General features: G+C 56.5%; 1 long non-coding RNA gene across 1 annotated transcript; it reads left to right on the forward strand.

The window, feature by feature from the left end:
* Window positions 1-810: 810 nt before the first annotated feature.
* Window positions 811-7,970, forward strand: LOC146765810 (uncharacterized). Its single transcript, XR_014949287.1, has 2 exons — window positions 811-4,575; window positions 6,235-7,970. It is a non-coding gene; the product is annotated as an uncharacterized LOC146765810 (long non-coding RNA).
* The last annotated feature ends 316 nt before the right edge of the window (window positions 7,971-8,286 follow it).

The raw sequence follows: 8,286 nt of genomic DNA on the forward strand, positions 1-8,286 counted from the left end.
CCTCCCCTCCCCTCCCCTCCCCTCCCCTCCCCTCCCCTCCCCTCCCCTCCCCTCCCCTCCCCTCCCCTCCCCTCCCCTCGGCATTCCATGAGCTGTCCCAAGTGTCCCTGTCCACATCCAGGGCTGTGCCTGTGGGATTTTCCCATTGTTCCCTGTGCTGTGTCCATATCCATGTGCAAAATCCTCCATGGATGTCTTTGGGCACCCCAGGAGATTTTTTTTTTCTCTTGGTTGGTGTGGAGGAGAAACCTCCCTGTCCCAAGCCTTGACACAGGTCCCACCAAACCCACCTGCAAGGGGATATTTTGGAAAAGCAAAGGATAATTTTTGCTGGGAACCTGCTTTGATTCCAGGGGTTGTTCCCTGCTGGAATCCCAACACCTCGTGTGAGCTCTGGGTGAGGGGGCAGAGCCATTCCCACAGTCTGTGCTGTCCCCACCCCTGGACACTTCCCTGCTCTTGGGGCTCTGCTTTTCCCTGTCCCAGAACCTCCAGCTCTGCTGCTCCATGGAATCGTCCCAAACCTGCCCAGCAATTCCCAGCTCCATTCCTCCAAATGAATTTTTTTGTTCAATCCCATTAATCCCTTCCTTATTTTTTTAGGCACAGCGCCCTCCAATCCATCTGGGATTGTCAATCCCGCTGATGCAGCTGGCACGGGGTCGTGGAGGGGGAAGAAAATATTGGAGGAAAATGGAATGAACCCAAAGTCAATTCCACCCCGCTGGTGGGCTCGGGGTGACTCGGGCTGTCCCCTGGAGCAGCAGCACTGTGCTGAAGGGTGGGGCAGTTTGGGGTTGGAGGCAGTTTGGGGTTGGAGGCTGTTTAGGGTTTGGAGGCTGTTTGGGGGTTGGAGGCTGTTTGGGGTTGGAGGCAGTTTGGGGTTGGAGGCTGTTTGGGGTTTGGAGTGGGGTTTGGAGGCTGTTTGGGGTTAGGAGGTTGTTTGGAGGCTCTTTGGGGGTTTGGAGGCTGTTTGGGGGTTGGAGGCTGTTTGGGGGTTGGAGGCTGTTTGGGGTTTAGAGTGGGGTTTGGAGTTTGAGGCCATTTGAGGTTGGAGGCTCTTTGGGGTTAGGCCATTTGGGATTTGGAGGCTCTTTGGGGTTAGGAAGCTCTTTGGGGTTGGAGACTCTTTGGGGTTGGAGGTTATTTTGGGGTTAGGAGGGTGTTTTGGGGTTGGAGGCTCTTTGGGTTTGGAGGCCATTTGGGATTGGGAGGCTCTTTGGGGTTAGGAGGGTGTTTGGGATTTGGAGGGTCTTTGGGGTTGGAGGCTCTTTGGGGTTAGGAAGCTCTTCGGGGTTTGGAGGCCATTTGGGATTTGGAGGCCATTTGGGATTTGGAGGCCATTTGAGGTTGGAGGCTTCCTGGGGTTAGGAGGCTGCTTGGAGTTTGAGGCCATTTGGGGTTAGGAGGCAGTTTGGGGTTGGAGGCAGTTTGGGGTTGGAGGCAGTTTGGGGTTTGGAGGTTTTTGGAGGCTCTTCAGGGTTAGGAAGCTGTTTGGGGTTGGAGGCTCTTTGGGGTTGGATGTTGTTTGGGATTTGGAGTGGGTTTTGGGGTTTGAGGCCATTTGAAGTTGGAGGCTCTTTGGTGTTAGGAGGGTGTTTTGGGGTTGGGAGACTGGGGTTAGGAGGCTGTTTGGGGTTAGGAGGCTGCTTTGGGCTTTGGAGGTTTTTGCAGGCTCTTTGTGGTTAGGAAGCTCTTTGGGATTGAAGGCTGTTTGGGGTTGGAGGTTCCTTGGGTTTGGAGGCTATTTGGGGTTTGGAGACCATTTGGAGTTTGAGGCCATTTGGGAATTGGAAGCTCTTTGGGGTTGGAGGCTCTTTGGGTTTTGGAGTGGGGTTTGGAGGTTGTTTGGAGGCTCTTTGGGGTTGGAGGCTCTTTGGGGTTAGAAGCTCTTTGGGGTTGGAGGCCGTTTGGGGTCAGAGGCTCTGCAGCTCTCCCTGTCCCAGCCGCATCCCCAGCAAAGCTTCTCACGGATTGCTGCAGGCCGGGCTCTGCCCCGGCAAAGCTGCCCCGCCTTGGACGCTGCTAATTACTCAGGGCTGCTAATGAAGGGAGCTCAGCCCGGCTTATTGCCCGTCACTCATTGCCAGCCCGCAATACCTGCGGGATGCATCAGGGGCTGCACCAGGGGCTGCACCAGGGGCTGCACCAGGGGGTGCATGAGGGGCTGCACCAGGGGATGCAGCAGGGGCTGCATCAGGGCTGCATGCGCCCTTCCCCCAGGGCAGCGAGCTCGCCTGCCTCTCCAGTGCCCCATCCAGTGCCTCTTGCCCACTTTCAATAGAATTTTGCCCCAAAATTTTTGGTTTTGACAGCGCCGGGCTGCCGGGGTGTGAAGCGAAATGCTGCAGTGGGATGAGAGGTGAGATCTCGATTTCATCACGATTTTGGTCTCTGTGGAAGCTTCCAGCACTTCCTGATTGTCTCTGCCACCAGAAACGTTCCCAGGCTTCACCCAGCTCCAAAGCAATACCAAGGTGGTGCTGGATTCCGGCTCCTCGCTGGAGCCTGCAGGGAAGGCTCTGGGAACTCTGGATTTGCTGATTCAGCTGCTTAAAAGGGGATGTTGAGGCATCCCTGGAACAGGGTTACAACACCTGGGCTGGAATTTGCAAGTCAGCTTTGAGCTGCAGTTCAAATATTCGTCTCTGCCCTTAAATCTCCTCTTCAAGCTGGGTCTTATTTCATCCTTATTTTGGAGGCTGAGGTGCTGCTGAGGCACCACATCTCTGGTGGGTTCAAATGCTGAGAGAATTCCAAGAGATGGGAACTTTAATTATTGAAGAAATAAGGGGGGAAAAAAAGAATCAAAGTATTTGGGACTGAAAAGAGCACATGGCTCTGACTTTCTTGATGAAAATGGAATTTTCATTTCAAGTGGAATCTTGATGAAAAATTTTCTTGAGGAAAATGGTGATCTCTGAAGGTCAGGGTTTCTAGGGATGAATTTAATGCAGGAAAAGGAAATGGGTTTGGTTCTGCCTTTTTCCAAACCTGCAATAACTCACCTGGGGTAGAGCTGGACAGGGATGGGGCTGGAATGGGATGAGGTTTAATGTCTCTTCCAACCCGAAGCATTCCTGTTGCTGCAGCGTGGGAGGGAGATCACTCTCCCTCTGCATTGGGATGCTGAGCAAAGGGAGCTGCTCCTTCCAGGCAGGAATTTTCCCCACATTTGTTCCCAGGAACAGCCCGGAGTCAGCCAGAGCCTGGGCAGGGCTTTGCTAAACCACAGCCCAAGGCTGAGCAGGGCCGGGGGAATTTCGGGAATGGGGTTTCCTCTGTCTGAAAGGTGAGCAGTGATTCACAGCCGTGCATAAAAAAGGGAAATATGATTGAATTCCTCCTCCAAGCTGAGCCTGGAGCAGCTGGGGAGGTTCCTGCCCTGGAGCTGCCCGCCCTCTTCATTCCCACCCTGCTCCTGTCCACCCCTTCTCCAACAGAAAACGATTTTAGGGCTGAAATCAAGGTGATAAACCCAGAAACGAGGGGGAATCTGCGCTGACACCCCCGCCCTGCCTCCATCCCATTCCACATCCCATTCCCTCCGGCAGCACTGCCTGCCCGTCCATCCCCTCCACCGGGAAAGCGAAATTCCTGCGGTGCTCCAGGATTCCCGGGTTCCCATTCCCATCCCCCCGGCCTTTTGTGGGATTTATAGAGCCGAGTGGGCTGGGAACAAGGCGCAGACAGCGCGGGGATGTGCTGTGCATACTAATGCCAGGATGCTGCCCCTGCCCTGGGGCACTGCCGGGTCAGCCCGGGGCTGCAGCGCTGCCCGCCAGCCTGGGCAGAGCCCTGGGGATGTGCCCCGCAGGAAATCTGGGGTGTTTGCTGGAAATAAGATGCCACTCCCCTCCCCAGTTCTGCTTCTCGTTCCTGAGGAGAGGAAAAAAGAGAAAATCCCTCCTTTGCCACGGCTGGTTTGTGAGCGGAGTGAGGAAGGTGGGGTGGAGAGAGGGAGGAGAGGTGGCAGAAGCCTTGTGGGCAGCAGCTGGGAGGATTCGAGCCTGAAGGGTCTGAGCCTCCTTGGCAGAAGGGCAGAGCACAGGAAAAGTTTTCACCGGAGCTCTGGGAGGGCTGAGCCCGTTCCTGGCTCTGCCACCGATCCCTCTGGCCTGGCACAGCCAAATCCCTTTGCCTGCAGCACTCCGAGACCCATTTTGGTCCATTTTTGATCCCCTTTGTGGAAATTTTTGTTGTTATTTGGCTGGGCTGTGGGAGGTGTCTCTGGCTTGGGCGAGGTGCAGAGGTGGGTGGTGATTTATGCCCACGGCAGAGGTTCCAAAACATCCCGTTTTTATGGCATCCCCTCTGGCCTGCAGCCCGTTTCCTCCTCATGTTACATCTTGTCTGCTGCCTTTGGGAGAGCTCTGGGGGCAGGGATTGTCCTGGGCTGCTTTCTGCCTTGGCCCGGCACTCAGAGCAGAGAAACGCACGAAGAGTTTGGGGCAGGAGCAGAGCAGGATGAGTCCCTGTGCATTTCCCAATTTCCTTGGAGATCCCCAGCCTGGCTGGTGCCCTGGGATCCAAATGGAGCATTCCCTCACTGGGACTGGATGTGATGAGCTCTTTGTGAGGATAAAGTGTTAATGAACTCATCACTGATGGCCTCGGATTGCTGGGGAGGGCTGGATGGGGTCACTGGGGAGAGCTGGATGGGGTCACTGGGGAGAGCTGGATGGGGTCCCTGGAGCTGGGAATGGCTGGATGGGGTCCCTGGAGCTGGGAATGGCTGGATGGGGTCCCTGGGGAGAGCTGGATGGGGTCCCTGGGAAGGGCTGGATGGGGTCACTGGAGCTGGGAATGGCTGGATGGGGTCACTGGAACTGGGAATAGCTGGATGGGGTCACTGGGGAGAGCTGGATGGGGTCCCTGGAGCTGGGAATGGCTGGATGGGGTCCCTGGGGAGAGCTGGATGGGGTCCCTGGGAAGGGCTGGATGGGGTCACTGGAGCTGGGAATGGCTGGATGGGATCCCTGGGAAGAGCTGGATGGGGTCCCTGGAGCTGGGAATGGCTGGATGGGATCCCTGGGAAGAGCTGGATGGGGTCCCTGGAGCTGGGAATGGCTGGATGGGGTCCCTGGAGCTGGGAATGGCTGGATGGGGTCACTGGAACTGGGAATGGCTGGATGGGGTCACTGGGGAGAGCTGGATGGGGTCCCTGGAGCTGGGAAGGGCTGGATGGGGTCCCTGGGAAGAGCTGGATGGGGTCCCTGGAGCTGGGAATGGCTGGATGGGGTCACTGGAGCTGGGAATGGCTGGATGGGGTCACTGGAGCTGGGAACAGCTGGATGGGATCCCTGGGAAGAGCTGGATGGGGTCCCTGGAGCTGGGAAGGGCTGGATGGGGTCCCTGGGAAGGGCTGGATGGGCTCCCTGGGAATGGCTGGATGGGGTCCCTGGAGCTGGGAAGGGCTGGATGGGGTCCCTGGAGCTGGGAATGGCTGGAAGTGACCTGGTCCAGGCAGGGTTACCTGGGGTGGACGAGGCTTTGTGGCTCCATCACCTCTCTGGTGATTCCGTGCCCATCCCACCCCCTCTGGGGGTGCCCAGCTCTGGGATGTGGCTCCACGGTGGGATCTGCTCCAGGGCCAGACCCGAGCCCAGGGAGCAGGACAAGCTCTCTGTGTCCCTGCAGGGACAAACCCCAGCATCAGCCACGCTGGATCCAGCCCAGTTCCCTTCTCCTCCTCCCTGGGGCTCAGGGACACTCCAGCTTGGGATGGGGCTTGTAGGGAACAAACGCTGGGGAGGGGAAAAAAGGAAAAATCAACCGGAAATCCCCTCAAGAGCACACAAGAGCCACCTAAACCCCCCAGCCCCTCTCCTTCGTGCTCCCTGGCCAGAAGCCCCGTCCCTGCCCCGCTGTTCCATGCCGGGCTCTTGGAGCTCTCTTTGGGGTGGCCTGGATTTCCCAGCCCTGCGGCTTGGCAGGGCCTGCAGATGTCCCCGAGGTGCTGGGACAGGCCAGGCTGCCTCCAGGGACCCTGGCAGAGCATTCCAGGGCATGGAAGGAAACAGCCTTCAAAAGGGCGTGCCCTGCTTTTTTGGGGTTTTTATTGTTGTTGAGGGGAAAGGTGCTGGGCTGGGGAGGATTCCTAATGAGCTTTGCTCTAGGAAATCCCTTCTCTGGCACTGAGTCCAGAAAAGCCCTTGCTTGATAAAAATCTGTTTTATCATGTTATACATTGCTTAATTTAAGTTGTGGGGATGTTGTTTGTTTGTTTTCCAGCTCGATTTTTCGAGAGCTGCCTGCCTTCTTCATCCCCAGCCTGCTCCTGTCCACCCCTTCTCCAACAGAAAAGGATTTCAGAGCTGAAATCAAGGTGATAAACCAGAAATGAGGAGGAATCTCTGTGCTGAGAGTTTCTGAACGGGCCATTTGAAGAGTTGCCCCAGTCTGGGGATGGTGGTTGGGGTTTGTGTGGTCCTGTTCCTGGGGCTGGGGAGGGGAGCAGTGTCCTGGAGGGAAACTTGGTGGCACCAGCTGTGACTTAAAGACGAATCCTGTGCTTCTTGTGCTGTGAAAGCTGAGACTGGATCCCTTTGGGCAACCTCTGAGCCCTTTGGGGATTCCATGAATTCACCTGGGCTGCTCTGCACTAGCCCAGAGCCAGGGCCTGGAGGTCCAGGGCCACTGTCCTGCACCAGGTCACCTTCTCCAGCACAAAAAGCTCCTTTTCTCCTCCACCCTCTGTCCTTTGAAAGCCTTTCCACAGAAACTGGGGAGGATTTGAGAGGATGTGTCCCTTATTTTTATAGCTCCACTTATTTTTATATCCCGTTTTTATACCCCCACTTATTTTTACATCCCCTCTTGCTTTTGCACCCCCTTTTATTTTTACATCCCCTCTTGCTCTCAGACTCTCCCCAAGCCCAGGGTGCTCTGGGAGGTCTCTGAGGGGCGTTTTTGCCCCCAAACTCCCGTGCTGGGCTCCATCCCTGTGGGTTTTTCAGCGTTTTTCCCTCCTCCCTGCAGTGCTGCTGGGGTTCCCAGTCCAACCTGGGGGTGACCCTGCAGCGTTTGGGGGGAGGAAGGAGAGGAGGAGGAGGAGCTCAGAGTCCTCTGCTCTGTCCCAGCTCCTGGGGAGGGCTTCAGAAATCCCTGCCTGGGATTTTCCGTTTGCCTCTCCCCGGTTTTGGCTCGGAGCCTCCCGCAGCTCCTGTTTTTGAGCACAAAGCTGTGTTTGCAGGTGAAACCCTACCCCGGGAGCCTGCCCCGCTCCCCTCCCTCCTTGGCCAGCGCAGAGCTGGCGCTCCGGGAGCGGATGTGGGAGTTTCCTCCTCCCGGCCTTCAGGTAACTCACCCACCTGCGGCCCCGGAGTTAAACCCAAACCTGTTTTTGCAGCAGCAGAAAAAAAAAAAAAAAAAGAAAAAAAATTAGTGCGGAACTGGGCTGGGTTTGCAGGAGCCACTTTCCAGCAAATCCTTCATGGAAAATGTCCCGGTGCCCCCGGGGCTGTGCAGGGATGGGGATGGCTGAGCATGGCTTAACCCTTCCCGCTTGTCAGCTTTAGGGACCCAGCCGGTCCTAGATCTGCACCCCACAGCTTTTGGGGTGCACAGAGGGACAGGGGCATGTGCCAGCAGGGTGGAACTATTCTTGGAGAGGGAATTTTTCCGCTTTGTTGTCGGATTGAGCCTCCCAGCCCCACCGAAGGCAGCTTTTAGATGCAAATGCACTTTGCCTCCTGCTCTTTAATGTTTTACTTCTCCTAATTGCCGAGACCGGTTGTAATTTTTGGGACGTGGCTGGCTTGCCGAAAACAGCTTCCCCTTGAAAGCGCTTCCCATTGCCGGGGAGATTTGGGATTTCTGATTTCTGCCCTCTCCCTTTTGGTTTTTTTTTTTGGTTTCTTTTTTGGTGTCTCAGGTAAAAGGAAGCAAAGGAGCCGCCCTGGCTCACGTTAGTGCCGGAAAGTCCTGAGGCGCAGGGGTGAAAATAACACGTGGTAACCTTTGAGGGCTGTGTTTGATTTTGTTGTGTTTTTAGCCCGACTTTGCTGGGAAACAATCACCATTTGGGGCCAGAACACAGCAGCGGCTGCGTCAGCCCCTGGAGCAGCTCCAGGCTGCTCCTGCCCCTCCTGGGTGCCTGCGGGACGCGCCGCCGCCTCTCCGCCGCTCTCCTCGCGGGGATGAGTTTCCAAAACTCCGGCTCTTAACCCTCAGCCTGGATTGCAACACCGCAGCTCCCCCCAAAAGCGGGGAGAGCTCGCTGCGAGCCGTGGAGATGTTATCGTGCCTCTTGCACAACCAGTTATCCCACGGGGGCTCTCCTGG

This window comes from Lonchura striata, chromosome 18 (assembly GCF_050655825.1).
Source record: "Lonchura striata isolate lonStrDom1 chromosome 18, ASM5065582v1, whole genome shotgun sequence".
NCBI lineage: Eukaryota > Metazoa > Chordata > Aves > Passeriformes > Estrildidae > Lonchura > Lonchura striata.